Source organism: Erythrolamprus reginae, chromosome 3 (assembly GCF_031021105.1).
Source record: "Erythrolamprus reginae isolate rEryReg1 chromosome 3, rEryReg1.hap1, whole genome shotgun sequence".
In the NCBI taxonomy this organism is placed as follows: Eukaryota; Metazoa; Chordata; class Lepidosauria; order Squamata; family Dipsadidae; genus Erythrolamprus; species Erythrolamprus reginae.
The window spans coordinates 216,411,107-216,428,770 of NC_091952.1; the positions used below are offsets into that span (position 1 = coordinate 216,411,107).

Consider the following 17,664-nt stretch of genomic DNA (forward strand, 5'->3'; position numbering starts at 1 on the left):
ATATCCATCCTAAGATAAATTACAGAAAATAGTATAAGGGCACACTAGATGGACCATGAGGTCTTTTTCTGCCGTCAGACTTCTATGTTTCTATGTTTCCTTTAGGTTGCTGTAGACCTCTTGGATCAGTTTTCTTCTTGGTTTTTTAAAAATCAATTTTGAAAGCATATCCAGTTCTTTTCTCCACTTATTGATGACTGTCTTGACTGTTCCATGGTATATCCAATGTCTTTGAGCATTTTTTGTACTCTTCTCCTGACTGGTACCTTAATCTCTTTGGTGTTTTGTAAGCTCTTTAGAGAGGATGGACTTTGCTGTAAGAAGCAACTGAGTAAATGTTAAAAAAAACCCACCCCTTCTGGAACAGCTGAAATTCATATGGGCTTAATTAGTCACTTTAATTGATGGCAGGTGTGTACTGACTATTTAGCATCAATTTTAATATGACTGGTTAAATCTGAACACAATATGCCTACTTATAAGAGAGTGTGAACATTTATGCAGCCATATTATTCTGCTTTTTTATTGTTATGTTTTTCCAGTTTGTTGTTGTTTGTTTTTCAATTGAATTGTAGTTTATACATTTATGTTAAAGGTGGAAAGAATTCTGAAATGATTGACCTTGATCTCCTTTTTTTACATCTCAAAAAGAAGTGTGTCTAGACTTTCTATATCCGCTATATGTTCTTCTAGATTTTACAACATATCTTCACTTGACATGTAAATGTAGATATTAAGCAAAATAGATGCAAAACTAAAACCCTTTCAGCAGCTTATATTGGTACCAATACAATATTGAGTTTACTGGAACAACCATACCTCAAATACATAAAAGAGAGCTGAATAGCAACTGTTTCATACAGGTAGTCCTCAACTTACAACTGCTCACATAAATATTAGAAGTTATGATGTGCTTGAAAAAATTACTTACAGTTGTCCTTGAAGTTACAATTGCTTCCTACCTACTAGTTACAGCATCTCAAAATCACATTTTGCAACCTTTTGCTGCTTTTCAGCAAAACAAATTCATTGGATAAATTGGATTTGGAGTTACCACCATGTGGTATTCAAGTGACTTTCTTAATGACAATGACTTTCTTAATAACATTGTAAACATGGTCATAAAATCAAATCCAGTCACATAGTGATGTGACATTTATTGCAACGATGTACAACCAAAATTCTGGGTTCATTTGTGGCTGTAAATTATTGATTACCTGTAATCCTTTGTGTTACATTTGTGGCGCAATTCTTACACAAGTAAATTGTATCAGCATTACAAACCAAAAATCTGATCAGCAGTACAAACCACAAACCTGGAATCTTAATATTGGAATTACAGTTGCACAGAAGTAATACAACGTATTGATTCTCAAATATCAGACAATATACAAAACTTATAGGCATTTCAGAGCATATAAAATACTTTTATACATGAACACAGCATAATTTCAACTGATGATTTCTAATCAAACTATTAACAAGCAGTGTAGAAGAAATATTGGGATGGACTGGAACACAATGGTACATCAGTATTAAAAATTGAACAACTCTTTGCTCAATACATTGACGAATGCATAAATATTAAATTAATTTCATAAAGAAGATACTTTATTGTTTTCAGTATGAATTCCAACTTAGCTGCAATATCACACCGAGCTGACAGATAAACAGAGCTAGAAAATTAAGTTTTCTGAAAGTGAAAGCAAATCTGGCTTTCATCCAGGAATCAGTGTCATTATCTGACTCTGTATTTAATTAGCACCAGTTACTGTCAAGCAGTGACTTGGGTAGCTCTTTCACTATCTTCATTCAGACACTGGAGACAAATCTGCCTTCATCTAGTCATTTGGAGATGGTAGAGATTGCCAGTTTTTATATCACCCATTTTTCCAGGTAATATAATATCATACAGTAGATAATAAGCAATAACAATCAAAATATTGTACTTGAAAAATACTGTTCTTCATAAAATTAAAGACAATTTTCTCAAAATCCCACAACTGATGCACAAAAAAGTGTAGTCTTTAAAATCTTTCTTTTAATGGCATACTTTAAATATCATAAAATCTCTGATTTTTGTTTTTTATACACTGCTTTTAATGCTATTTCAGATTCAAAAAATAATGGGAAACAGGCAAAACATAAGACTCAGGAATCCTGTGTTTTATGTTTTATATGTCATAGCTAATCATGTTTATATTTGTTGGGAAGATGATGATGGTTCAAATATAAAGACTGGGTAGCAATAGAAACCATTAGAAGAAGAAAAAAGACTAAGCTGAGGCAACCTGAGAAAAAAATATATCACTGATGGGATCAAAAAGCCAGTGGGAAGCACTGTGCTTTTATAAGACAAAATCCTAACACAGCAATCAGAAGTGGGTTCCTCTCCCAGTTTGGACTGTTTCAATAAAACTGTTAGTAACTTGGCAGCCTGGATTGATGAAACCGACCGACAGTGACCCAGATCTGACACACCCCTGAGCTGCTTCTTTCAGCGGGGCCATCTTGTATTTTGCTTCTACGCATAAGCTTGGTTTTTAGTACTGTGTATATGAAGAGGGTCATTTCCAGGAAGTGATGCATGCACAAGTGAAGCAAGAGTAAAACATGCACTTCCATTGTGATGCAAACCAGTGAGAAAGGTAAGTAGAACCCACCCAACAGCAACCTAAAAATTTATTATCGTAATTGTGAAAAGGATAAATAATTCCTGTATGCTTATGCTACTATTTCTCTGAAGCTTTTTATACAACTATAAGCTTGCATGGATCTTACCTTTCCTTATTTATTTATTTATTAGATTTGTATGCCGCCCCTCTCCGCAGACTCGGGGTGGTTCACAACAGTGATAAAAACAATATATAATGACAAATCTAATAATTAGAATCTAAAATAACAATTGTACATTTAAAAATCTAAAAGCAAAAAATATCTCATCTTATTTGTAAGTGAAACTGGTAAAAACAATAGTTTGGGAAAGTGATGGTAAATTCTATACCAGGCATGCTGGTGATAGACATTGGCCGCTAATTAGATAGGCAGTAACCTATTTCTAACTAAACCAAGTATTATGTCTCAAGCCACATAAATTTATGTAAAGGGAAATTGTATAAATGTAAAAAAAAAAAAAAAGGCCACATAAATTTATGTAAAGGAAAATTGTGTAAATGTAAAAAAAAATGATCTGACTATATTTATACTTCGGAGAGGGGCGGCATACAAATCTAATAAATTATTATTATTGTTATTAATTATTATTAGAGTTACTATATTTTGTTTCTGATTGAACCATGTTTAGTCTTAATCCATTAGATATAAACCCAAGGGTTTTTTATGCAGTTCATGGTCTGCCTGCACAGTTTTAAAGGTTTGCAATTTTAAAAAAGGCCTGAAATGAAACTGAAATGGTAAAACTTTCAGAATAAGGCCTCTTTACATAAACTCAAAATTTTGAGAAAGCCAACGCAAGCTTTTAAAAGAGTGCCTTACTTTAACCAAGGTGCTAACAAAGCATACCTTGATGCTGCTGTCAGACTTCCAGTCCAACAGGCAGGACTGGAACCAATTAGCCAAGCTCAGATGATATAAGACTTTCTGATGTTACTTGTACTGAAGAAAAGATTCAAGGCCATAATGAAATATAGCTGGTGATTGCCATGTTTCAAGAGCAAGCTCTATGATATTGGCTACTCACCTCCTCTCGTGAAAAAACATCTGTCCCTAGTTTTTGCAATAGTCAGATTTGATTTCGTGTTATTTTTCACTGCCTGTGTAAGAAGAGCTAACTTTTACACCTGCTTTGCAAAGCAACAGCATTTTTTTACTGCCAAGATCAAAACAAAATAATTATAATATTTTGCTTTGGATTCTATTTCAGCATTCCTCCTTAGAGCTTCCACTACAGAAAACAACTGATAGGAACTTTCTTTGGCAAGAGTAGGATAAAGGAGCCAGGTACTCCATTAGGGTCTCAAGACTGGATATCTCCACCTCAGACTCCACAAGGTGAAGAAAAGTGGCCAATCCCAAGCACTCCAGGCATGAACCAAAAGGATTCCTTTGTGGGAGAATCCAAACACAGGGTAGGAAATCTGTTTCAAGGCCTGCTTTTCAATATGACTTAGCTAATAAGTCTTTTTATTATGTGAACACATGAAACCTCTTGTCAACAGAAAAAAGCTAGATGAGAATGAAAACACAAGATGAACTATTTTTGTGCAAACACTTAATGCCATATGCTTCATTCCTGATAATAATAACTTAATAAAGATAACTTACCAAGACTCAATGAGGCAGTTAAATCAGTATTGGTTGTATATTTGAAAACTCCAATCTTCAGATACATCTCAAGCCTGCTATAAACAAATAAAAAAGACAATAAACATTCATACCAAATTCTATTGCTTCTTTTATATTGCCACATTATTTTTTTGTCATTTTCAACCTTTCTGAGGGCAGCCCAGTGGAAGGGGGGGAACACGGGAACCAGGCCATGAGAGCAGTGGGCCAATGCACACTTATCTGCCTGTCTCTTGCAAAGTCTGATTGCAAATAGGCCATAGCACTGGAGTAAACTGCAGTCCAGAGATTGGGGACCCTTGCTCTAAAGTGCTATAAAACGATCCTTTTTAAAAAATAACTTCAACTACCATTTCTAAAGGATATTATTCTTTTTTTCTCTCCAATGTTTTTGTATGGAAATCATTTACATGTAAAGAAATTTTAGCTTTGAAAAGCCAAGCCAATGTAGGGCTCCATATTGTAAGCAACAAAGTCTCTTCCATAAAGCATTTGAAAGAATGATGCACAAGCATCACTTGCATCCAGCCAGCTATATTCTTCTCTAATAAGAGCAAGATATTGATGCAGTTGAGCATGTTTATCTTATTTAATCTATTTAAATCAACTCAGAAAATATACTTATTTATTTTATTTATTTATTTATTCAATTTTTATGCCGCCCTTCTCCTTAGACTCAGGGCGGCTTACAACATTTTAGCAATAGTACTTTTTAACAGAGCCAGCATATTGCCCCCACAATCCGGGTCCTCATTTTACCCACCTCAGAAGGATGGAAGGCTGAGTCAACCTGGAGCCAGTGATGAGATTTGAACCGCTGACCTACAGATCTTCAGTCAGTTTCAGTGGCCTGCAGTACAGCACTCTACCTGCTGCGCCACTCCAGCTCTTAATCAAATCAAATCATTCCCCAGATAAACATTTTATGACTTCAAAAAGTTAAATATCCTTCAGTACAGAATATCTGGAAAATTTAGTATGATAAATAGTAATGAAAACTAAGAACCTAGTTTCTAACTATTAAAGGCAGATTCCTATATCACAGCATTTAGTAATGATTTTTATTATTCCAATCATTATTGCATAAATTACCTACAGATTATTTTATTTTAACTATTTCAGAACAAAATTGTAGCATACTGGCAATTTTTTTTAAAGTTGTCTCATAGGCACTAAAATTAAAACTACAATATATTTTAAAAATAGCCAATCATTAAATTTCAATAATTTCATTACCAAATATTTCAAAAAATGCTGGTGTCCTCTCCAATTTTTCAATAGAGAATACAAAGGTTTTTTTTTAAAAAAAAATGACTTTCTAAAATTTATATTTAATTGAAGACTAATTACAGACTGTTAGATGCTATATTGATAATCCACCCATTGCACAATGGCTTGAACCCAAGTAACCAAGAAAAAAAAATATATTCTGTTCCTCAAAGATATGCACAAGCATATGAAGAGGTGTATATTAAAAACATGAACCGAAGAAAAAAATCTGGAATCTATGTTTTTCCAACATAAAGCAGACAAAAATAATTCCATTGTGCAGAAACTAGTCTTCATGTGCAGAAATGTGACACCTAACAAAACATTAAAATCAGTAAGTAAATGACTATACCTCATCTACACTTTAAGCATACTGTAAAAAATCCTATTGAAATAAATGTATGGATATGATTGCAGCCTTGTCTGATGAATGGATTACCAAAACTATCTCTAGAACAGGCTGTCAAACTTGTGGCCCGCGGGCCAGATATATGACATACTTGCCAAACCAACACTTGGTTTAGTGAAGGGGGGCAAGTCATGATATGTCACATGGTGCCACCTTGACTATGTAAATTTGACACACCCTTCTAAAACTTTTCAGGATTCTTAATACATACAGCTCTCACATAAGCAGAAAGTAAGAATGCAAACAGCTTTGACGTTTCCATCATCAAATTTTGCACAAGTTTTTAAAACTAAAAAAGTAATATATGCATTATTGTCCTCTCATTAATTTTTACAGCTTACTTCCATAAGGTAACATATATTGGCATCAACAATCATTAGGATTTTTTAAAGGATTTTTTTTTAAGTTGTCTGTGTGTTGAACTGTTCAGCATTCTGAAATGTTTTAGTGCTAAGTTATAGGTGGCAACTAGTTGCTTAATGGGAGACTACTAGGAAAGACCAAGGCAATATACTAGATATATAAATTTAAATAAATGGCTTCAGCTGCTGTAGAAGTTTTTATTCTTCCAGTATTGAAGTTTTATGTATTTTATTGTTTTGGGGTTTAAATTTTTTTACCCACTTTTATTATTTTTATAAATAAATCAAAGTAGTGAACTTACTCTTCCCTCCTATTTTTCCCAGAATGACAACCAACGAGGCAAGTACCTGACCCAGTCAGCCAGCCAGCCAGCCAGCCAGCTTTCATACTGAAAAAAGGACTAGAACTCAATTTCCTGTTTCTAGCCTGGTGCCAACTTCCTCTTATATATTACCCTAGAACAGGGATGTCAAACTCCCAAGACCCAGGGACTGGACCTGGCCCACGGAATGCTTAGATCTGGCCTGTAGGACCGTCCTGGAAACAGAGAAGGACTGGCGCAGGGTGCCCCTCCAGTGAAAATGGGCTCCAGAGCTGTGTTTTTTTGCTGTGTGGCCTACTGCAACCCTCTGCCAGCAAAAACAGAGCTCAGGAGGGCCATGTGTTTTCCTGGAAGAGGGTTGCAGGCAGCTGTTGCAGCAAAAAGTGGAGCTTGAGGGCCTGTTTTTGATGGCAGGATACTTGGACCAACATGGATACCCCTGTCATGAGTGATGGTCCTCCCAAAGTCAAACACAATCCTGATGCAACCTTTAATGAAATCAAGTTTAACACCCCTGCCCGAACCTGTATTTGTGAATGGACAATATATTAATAATCAAACAAATATATAACAAAAACAAATTCTAGTATCTCCCCAGATACAGATATTTTGTTTTCATTTCATTTTCAGTGATTATTCCATTGTCTGAAAGTTAGTGGTAATAACAGAGATAGAAATGTACCAAATGTGCCTATTTTTCCCATATGTCAATATTTATTCTCAACATAGAATTAGAGTATAGAATTAAATATATTATATATAGAAATATATATTTAGAAGTATTTTAAGATGCTTTTTATCATATAAAAGAAATCATGTATGCCGAGCGAATGAAATTTTATAAAAATTAAAAATAATTAAAACAGAATATCTTATTTAAAATAATATTTAAAAGATTTATACCACTGCTTAGGACATATATTTATACATATTTAAATTTATATAAATTTATATTTACATAGGTTTCCTCTGACACTTTATATTCAATCCAGCAATGTTTCAATGAAGGAGAATATTTGTAGTTCAGGATTGAAATGAGGGGTCCTTTTGTGCTCTCAGAGCTTGGTTAATTCTATGTGGAATCAATGTAGCACAAGCTAATTAAAGCCTTTCATAACATCCTAAGCAAACCAAAAGACCCAGCGGCTCCAGAAGAAAAATCAGGAGTCATCTACAACATACAGTGTAATGACTGCAACAATCATTATGTAGGACAAACAGGCAGAAGACTGGCAGAACACATCCATGAATACCAATAGCAGTCAGAAGATATGATGAAAGCTCTTTAATTTCACAACATATGGACAGACTTAACCATAGTTTCAATTGGGAAACTGGGAAAGTCCTAGACCTGTGATGGTGAATCTATAGCACACGTGCCAGAAGTGGCACGCAGAGCCATCTCTCCAGGCATGCGAGCCATCGGCCATTGCTCTTCCAGGTTCCGGCTCTCCAGACAGCTGGTCTTCACACACATGGGAGTGCCGGAAACTGGAAGAGCAGCTGCATGCCAGGAAGACTATGCACACAAGCCAGCTGGTCTTCGCATGCGCATCACAAACTGGAAGACCAGATGGCCGGTGCACATGTATTAACTGGGAACCGGAAGATCATCTGGTGCGCACATGCACACTGGATGGCTGCTCTTCCAGTTTCTGACATGCACATGCTCATTGGCCTACTGGTCTTCATGTGTGCATGCAAACCAGAAACTGGAAGACCAGTGGTCAGTGTGCATGTGTGCCAGAAACCAGAAGATCATCTTCCCGGCACACATGCGCATCGGGTGGCTACACTTTTGCTTTCTGTACTAGACCAAGCCAAGTCCAAAAGTGTTAGGGAATTTCTAGAAGCCTGGCACTCTGTCAAATCTGCCATCAATAGACATAGACATAAACTATGTCTATAGAATATGCAAAACAGACAATGAACAATCCAAAAAGGGAACAAATAGACCTAAGTACTTGTCCACTAGCAATCATCATTGATTAACGATCAAGTAAACAGTGTGTAGAGACTTTCAGTCATGGTTGTCTCAAAGGTGCTTTTTCAAAGAGCAATTGGACTTTCTTGTTTCTTCTTTGAAGACATTTAGCTTCTCATCCAAGATGTTTCTTCAGCTCTAACAGGATAATGAGGAATGGAAGGTTTTATAATCCTTTCAGACAGCTGGTCATCTTCATCCTTTTAGAAGATCCTTGAAGCACTTGACAGGTTTATCTGTGCCCTCTGGGTCACCTGAGTAGTGCTCAGAAAGTCCAGATGCCTCCTGAAAAAACACATTTGGGACGGTATCCTGATCAAGAAACTGCCAAATAAACCAACAAAAAATTGCCCAACTAAAGTACTTTTAAGACCACCCCCACCCACACTTACAGACTAAGACATTAGAATATAAGCTGGGAGCAAACCCCACTGCTTAGTAGTATTGATGATCTTACCCTAGTTTGGGTAATCTACCAGGGAAAAAACCAATCTTAGAGACTACCAAGCAAGGAGCCCTCATTATAACATCTAGAACAGTGATGGAAAACATGTGTGCTGTCAAGCATGCGTGAGTGCCCACACCCATAATTCAATGCCTGGGGAGGGCAAAAACAGCTTCCCCCACCTCCTGGAGGCCAGAAACTGCCCGTTTCCCAACTTCTGGTGGGCCCAGTAGGCTCGCGTTTTGCTCTCCCCAGGCTACAAAGGCTTCCCTGGAGCCAGGAAAGGGTAAAAATGCCCTTCCCCTTCCCCACGGAAGCTCTCTGGAAGCCAAAAACACTCTCCCAGAGCCTCTGTGCAAGCCAAAAATCAGATGGCTGGCCCACACATGCATGTTGGAGCTGAGCTAGGGTAACAGCTCACATGCCAGCAGATATGGCTCTGCGTGCCACCTGTGGCACCCGTGCCATAGGTTCGCCATCACTGGATTAAGCCATTAAAATATAAACTGAGAGAAAACCCCACTGCTTAGTAGCATTGATGATCTTATCCTAGTTTGCATAATCTGCAATGAAAAAAAATACAATCTTAGAGATCACCAAGCAAAGAGCCCTAGAATATGAACTTTTATATTAAAAATATTACAGCATTTAACAGATAGGCTGCTTACATATCACACAGTGCATGAGAAAAAATGTTATATGTTTTCTAGATAGATGACATGGAAAGCAGAAGTAAACTTTTTTGATGGGAGAAGAAAGCAGTTGACTAAAGGTACTTCTCAACTTTGTTTAGTCACTGTTCAAAGTTACAAGGGCACTGAAAAAATGACTTGACTGTTTTTCATACTTACAACTGAAACAGCATTCTCATGGTCACATGATCAAAAATCAAATACTTGGTAACTGATGAATATTTATGATGGTTGCAGTGTCCTGGGATCATGTGATCACCTTCTGACAAGCGAAGTCAATGGGGAAGACAGATTCAGTTAATAACTATATTATTAATTTAACAACTGCTGAGTCACTTAACCGTGGTCAGCAAGAAAGGTTGTAACATGGGGCAAAATTCATTTAACATGTTTTGCTTAGCAACAGAAATTTTGGGCTCAATTGTGGTTGTAGGTTGAAGATTACCTATTTATAAAAATCTAGAATTGCCTGTTTCAACAGCAACATTTGAATCTGCTGATCTGAATTTCTAACAGTTTCTTTGGAATGTGTTACAAAAGTATATGGGACTGAACTGGGCTTTACCTGACTTACTCTTTTTGGTACCGCCCAAATATCCTGGAAATAATACAAGCATATTCACACTTTATTAACATGTGTTCAGAATACTTAGTAAAGATTTTTTAAAATAATAATAATGATAATAATAATAATAATAATAATAATAATTTATTAGATTTGTATGCCGCCCCTCTCCGAAGACTAATGAATAATGAGTTATATAAGAGGAAAATAATAGTTTATAAAATATAAAATGTGACCAAAAGTAATACAGTATAATCAGCTCACCCACATAAACAACTGTGGTTATAAACAAAGATGCACCTTCAATGTTCAACAGGAAGCAGCTTTATGCAATATTGCTAGCATACAGGTGCACTTCCTCTTTTAGGTTTAGCTGAGAATAGAAGTTTTTTCTGCAGTATTTTTAGGTGACAACTCATTCTATGCTTTCCTATGAAAATAAAGTAATATGACCTCTATATTCCCCAAGAGCCAATAGAATACATTCCATAATGTTCAGTGACCACAATTGAACACAGATATACTGAAATGAAACAAATAATTAGCTATAGAATTCAGCAGAATTGCATTATTTTGATTCTCATGACATGTGTCTACATAGCATTATGAAAGGTCAAACACATGACAAGCAATTGTTTTATTTCAGTTTGAATTTCAGTGGTTATTTATGAATCTGATATTTCAGTAGTTACTCAAGTGTACTTACTACCTAACATTGTCCTTGAAGCACTACAAATATTATGACAGAAAGAGAAACATCTGAACTTATTTAAAATAATATTTGTACCACTTAAATAGCAAAAGCTTCTAAACTGCAGCAGCAGCAACATATTAACCAGATTTACTTTCCTCCCAAATGAGTAAGAATATTTACAGTATCTTTTAATTTACATGTAACAGTTAAGGGATTCACTTTCATTTTCTAAGTTAATAATATTTTGGAAGAATCAACAGGACATACTACACTTAAAATTTATCATCTTTATTTCCAAGTCAAAACATTTTTGTAATATTGAAATAGCTTACTGTAAAATATAGTACACTGAAAGCTTATTTATAAAGCTATAATCAACCACACTCGTTTTTTCTATAGCTACACATATGTTCAAGTAATTCTTTCTGTAGCTATATTTCCTTCTACGGCCTAGTATTGAAACTATCCAAGGTGGTCAAAGAATATAATCAGATAGTGGATGTTTTGCTTCATACAAATAGTGTTAACCTAGAAAGTTTTCATTATATGGGGCAATGAGGAAGCCTTACTTATCTCACTCACACACACACATGCACACTCACATATATTGTACTATTGATTAAATTTGTGTGCTGCTGCAAGCACAGAAAAATCTTGGTGGCTCACAAGTTTGTTATAATCATATTATTTTAAATGCATGGTCTTTGCCTCTTCAATGCTTGATATGAAAGCAATAAAATATTTATGAACCGTAACTGGAAAACATACCTAGATTTTAATTCTGAGGAAAAAGTTAGCACATCTAGTATTATTAGAATCTTTCTTTAATACAAGAAAGAACAGAGAAAGGAACACCAAGGACTTTCCAAATAGATTGTTATGTAAATGTGTAAGTCAATTGATTTAGACTACAATATTTGTAAAATATTTCAGAACGCCTACATTTTCCTTGCAGATGAAATCTCAAAATTTCTGCATTACGAATCCACCCTGAGAGAGTACATTATACAGTAGCTACAAACTACAACAGATGTCAACATGGAGGCAAAATCATCAGCAAAAGGTGACAGAAGACAATGAACATTGTAGAACAGCTATAACGAAGTCTATTTTAAACCCATTTTATCAACTTCATTTAGCATGACTATCACTTACCGGTATATTATTTTTCCACCCAAACACTGGAATTATTGTCCAAAAACATGTTTTTATCATTTCCAGATTGTCAAACATTCAACAATTATCTAAAGGTTAAAATGAATAGTGACTACAGCAAATGTTAAAGATTCAATTCAATTCAATTTATTAGATTTGTATGCCGCCCCTCTCCGAAGTCTTGGGGCAGCTCACAACAGATGTTAGAAACAACCTACAGGTTATCACTCATATAATAACTAAGCCTGCAAATGCAATATGTAAATTTATGGCAGGCTATTTGAAGTACCGGTATTTAAAGAAGCTGTATTTAAAGAAGCATTTTTCTGAAACATTTGTGTGTAAAATAACTGCACTACTTGAAGCTTTTAAAGCAGCTGTGTTCTTTGAAAAGTTCAGTACAACTCCTCTGAAATCTTCCCATATAATTTCCATATCCAAGTGCCCGTGTAGCCACTTCACCAACATCCCACTGAAAATATTATCAGTGCATAGTGATATAAGAAACCAAGGAACACTTTTGAAGCAGCTGAACTAAGTCCTTGAGAGGATAAGGCCTTTTTCAATACAGTGATACCTTGTCTTACAAACTTAATTGGTTCTGGGATGAGGTTCTTAAGGTGAAAAGTTTGTAAGATGAAACAATGTTTCCCATAGGAATCAATGGAAAAGCGATTAATGCGTGCAAGCCCAAAATTCACCCCTTTTGCCAGCCGAAGCGCCCGTTTTTGTGCTGCCGGGATTCCCCTGAGGTTCCCCTCTATAGGAAACCCCACCTCCGGACTTCTGTGTTTTTGCGATGCTGCAGGGGAATCCCAGCAGGGGAATCCCAGCATCGCAAAAACAAGTGCTTCATTGGCAACGGAAGTCCGGAGGTGGGGTTTCCCATGGAGGGGAGCCTCAGGGGAATCCCAGCAGCACAAAAAACGGTGCTTCGCTGGCAACAGAAGTCTGCAGGCGGGGCATCCCAGTGGTGGCGGTGGGTTTGTAAGGTGAAAATAGTTTGTAAGAAGAGGCAAAAAAATCTTAAACCCCGGGTTTGTATCTTGAAAAGTTTGTATGATGAGGCGTTTGTAAGATGAGGCATCACTGTACTTTGCATGGGGTTATTGTAGATAACAATTGGATTGGCGGAGGTCCTATAGCAGTGATTGTGAACATTTTGAAGCGTGCGCACTGGTGTGCCATAACCCCGTAAGACCACCTTAGTCTTTGGGTTTCAGGCACATGCATGGGCACCATGGCGCTCCGGCATATGAAAAGATGCCAAAAACCAGAAGAGCAGCTGGCAACAGCAGGCATGCCCACAGACGGCTCTGCGTGCCACCTCTGGCAAGCATGCCATAGGTTCACCATCACGGTCCTTGAGGGAAAGTTTGATATAAATTAATAAACAATAAAAAGATAGATGACAGTATCATTTTTCTTAGTCAGACCACAATGAATACAATCAAATTTAATTATTGATTCCACGCCAGCTATTCCCCACTGGAGTCCTCTTCTGAAATAAACAATAGCATACAGGTTTGTCCAACCCACATATAACCCTGGAGAGCCCAGTGGATCAAAAGCTTTTAAAAGAAGTTTTTTATTTATGTATTATATTTTATATGGGGTCCATGACAATTCCTCTTTACTCAATGAGATCCAGGTAAGCCAAAAGGTTGGACACCCATGATATACAGTATCATAAAAATCCTAGAAACTATTTTATCGAATTTATATGGCAACTTGTAACACTGAGCATGTTGGTTACCCAAGAGAAACTTAAGAATCAATGAGGGCATCCTTAGCAGGCCACAAAGAAGCATATTTTGCTTTACAGCTTAATCCTCATTATTGAAGATGAGTTTAATAATGAGATTCATGACTCTATAGATACTACCTATAAATCTATATACATATCTAAAAAAGATAAATCTATCAACATAAGGCCTCCACCAATTTAGAAGTCAGTAATTTTATTATGTAATAATCTTTCATGTACTATTGCACACTTAAAACACAAATATCAAGGCATGTGATTGTTACTACCACCAAAATCATTACTAAAAAGAAACATCTGAATAAGAAAATAGGTATTTTGTAGCCACTAGAAAAGAAAGATTTTTACAGAGCAACATTTTTACTAAACGGTTTTTGTAAATTTTGTCATTGTATTAAGAAACACAGTAAATCACAATGGAACAAGTAATTAAGAACTGGTTATTTGGTAATCCAAGTATCAACAGTCTTGTATGCCACAGAATATATTTGCATTGGCTAAAGTTGAGCTACTATCCTGGAAGCCCAGTAGATATAGTGTACATAAGTAGCTTTTACATTCACAAATTACAAATTAAGTTGTAAATCTGTATTTTATTTTTTTAAAAACACCTTTACTGTCCAGGTTTCTTTTTAAAAAGGATATTTAAATTATAATGAAACCAGAAATACTGGAACATTTACACAGTGTTTTATGTTTATTTTAAAAATCTGTACACTATTATTCACATTCACTTATAAATTAGTAATTTAGGATATTCAGAATTTTGATATAATTTCAGACTTTCCCAGACAGTTAAAACTCTATTTTTTTATTATGCACATCAAGTTATTATCAACTCTAGTAACTATACAAACAGCTTTTCATGAAAATTTTAAATTAATGAATTGTTTCAGTGAACAAGTTTTTCTTTAAAAAATGGTCATATTGTCTTTTCATGAAAGTTTTAGAATTATATTCCTAATATATGCATAGTAATCTCTTTGCAGTCCCCTAAACAAATCTGTCATTGAAAGAACTATACACATGTGATTTACAGGTAAACAAAAATATGAATTTATTATTCGTTTTTTAAAATTATTATTCAACGCTGCTTTCTTCTCCTACTTTTGTACAATACAATGAGCCTAAGAAAGCCGCAGTATCAGGCCAGTGACAACAATCTGTGGAAAGTGGCAGAGATGAAAAATAGATACTACACGAACAAAGTCAAAGTTACCAAGACAACCAATAACCCTGGATGCCTTTGCAACAGCAGGAGCAAGGAATAAGAAAGCTGCTGCCTATCAGGAAGCAAAAAGAAAGAAAAGGCCTTGCTTCTTGAAACCAGGGCCCGATGTACTGCGTACATCTTCCATAGAAAGCTATGGCAAAATTGTGCCGTTTGCGTCCAACAACCCTCTCCTCCTCCCTTGCACAAGGAAAAGCTCAGGGAGCAGGTGGAAAAGGGATTAGGCGCAACATCCTCGCCGCCACCCGGGAAAAGAGGAGGCGTACGCAATTCTCCAAATACAATTAAGAGGTACGGGAGGATGGAAATACTGTACAGGGATTTTTTGGTCTTTGACCCATGAAAACCAAGCGGGTCGCACACAGAGAGCAAGGTGACGCTTCTCCCCGCACTCCCACCATCTCTATCCCCGCATAATTGGACACAGCGCGATCGATGCCGCCCAGACGGACTGGGGGGGGGGGGGGGGAGAGAAAGAGGCGTCTGAACACCCGGGTGGCTCCGAAGCCGAGGCGCCCGGGAAGCCTCCCATTAAATCAATCCAGCGGCCCAAGAAACCCGGCCCGCTTAGGCCGCCCTGCGGAGAGGCCAGCGCAGCCGAGGCGCTGCGGGGAGCCGCCTCCACCTCCGCTACTACTACTACTCCCGCCGCCGTCCCCTCCCCCCACCCACCCAGCCAGGCAACTCGAAGCAGCAATGCGGCTCCCCAGGCTGCGCTCGCACCCAGCGGCCAGCAGGCAGGCAGGGCCTAGTAGTCGGGTTCTGGGAAAGAGGGACTGCGAAGGCCGCCGCCGCCGCGCACAAAAGTTAGAGAAGAAGTTCACCACAACAAAAGCCCGGGGGCGGGGTGGGGGGTGGGAGTTGTGTCGCCCCGACTCAATTTTTTTTCCTCCGCCTAGGCAACTTGCAACCGCGACAGCCCCCGTCGCCGCCTCCCTTCCTGAAGGGGCTCGGTCCCTCTGGCACTCGCCGGGGGACGCCTGAGGGGGCTCCCTGAGGAAAGCGCGGAGAGATAGAGGCGGGAGCACTTTCAGCTGCCACCCCCTTAAAATCTCTTCTGCACGGAGCGACCCTCCTGAGAGGAGGAGGAGGAGGCGCAGCTCTTTCCCTGCCAGCGGCACCCCCGCTTCCCCGAGGCGGCTCCCCACTTCTTTCTCCCGCCCCCTTCGAGCCGAACGGCTGAGACGCCCCCTTCTTCTAATTTAAAGAGAAAGCAGAAGACATTATTAAAGGCCAACTTCGGACCAGTTCTTCGCTGCCCCCTTCCCATTCTTCCTTCCCCGGCGTGAGGGAACCGCACGCCCCTCATTCAAGGAGCAGCGGACAACCAGATCGACGCCTGTCTCCCTCCCTTTTCGGGTGCGGAGCCCCTCAAGTTGCCTCACGGGGAGGCGGCGGGAGAAGGAGAACTCCGGCTAATCCAGGCTGTCTCTCTCTCTCTCCCGTTTCGGTCTTCCCGGCATCAGTGCCTTCGCCTTCCTCCCCCGACAGCGTCGCGCGCAAGCTCGGGTTATCCGACAGCCGGGAGCGCCCCTCTTGCTACCCAACTCTCCCATCCCCCCCCCTTCCCGCCGCCGCGTTCCGCAGAGAAGGGGCGCCATTTACCGAGGTCAGTCAAGTCTCCGGCTCCTCTCGCTCGAGCTGCCGCCGGCGCTGACCTTTGCTTTGTAAGAGGAAGCTGAAACTGCCGAGTCTTCCGCGGCCGCCATGTTCCCGTTTTAATCACTGGCTGCTTGTTTATTTCAATGGAGACCCTCCCACAGCTCTCACCCTCCTCCTCCCCCCTCCTCCTCCTACTCTCCGCAAAGCTCTCCAGCCAGAGAGGAGGGACTGGGAGGGCCGCCGCCGCCGCCGCCACTCCCTGCGACGGAAAGAGGGCGCGCGCACCCCAGCCCCGTCGGCGGCTGTCGTCTTGGCGGGGCGGCTCGCTGAGAGGAAACTTCCCTTTGCGACTTTATAAACGTTAGTCGCTGGGACGTAAACCGATGTGTTGGAACAGGGGAGAAACTAACCAACCAACCAACCCGAAAGAAGCCATGACTGAAGCAAAGAAGGCGGGCAGGAGAGGATGCCATTGTACGCATTTGTTTAACAAAAGAGAAATGGAAACCAATCGGTGTGATTCATCGATTTCCTTTCCTCGGACGGCGTGAAGACGACAAGGCGCTCTTTTCTGCAGAGCCGTTTTAAGGGGCGTGCATAAGTGCACTAGTAAGTGCCTTCCGTCCCTTGTCCGATTGTCTTACCTATGTATCTTTTCTTCCTTTCATATATCTCCTCCTCTATTCTTCAATCTTTTCTTCTATACATGTTTATTCTCTTCAATGTGTATAGTAGATTGCAGTGTTTCCCAACCTTGGCAGCTTGAAGATATTTGGACTTCAACTCCCAGAATTCCCTAGCCAGCGAATGCTGGCTGGAAATTCTGGGAGTTGAAGTCCAGATATCTTCAAGTTGCCAAGGTT

General features: G+C 38.8%; 1 protein-coding gene across 8 annotated transcripts in view; it reads right to left on the reverse strand.

The window, feature by feature from the left end:
• Positions 1 to 17,003, reverse strand: part of NCOA2 (nuclear receptor coactivator 2) — a 175,700-nt gene extending 158,697 nt beyond the window's left edge. For 7 of the 8 annotated variants that reach the window (XM_070747916.1, XM_070747914.1, XM_070747915.1 and 4 more), the window contains exons 1-2: positions 16,805 to 17,003; positions 4,285 to 4,361 (exon numbers count right to left, since the gene is read on the reverse strand). The gene's annotated coding sequence lies outside the window, so the exon portion shown is untranslated. The remainder of the gene's footprint in view (positions 1 to 4,284; positions 4,362 to 16,804) is intronic. The other variant, XM_070747910.1, reaches the window with a different exon arrangement.
• Positions 17,004 to 17,664: the final 661 nt, after the last annotated feature.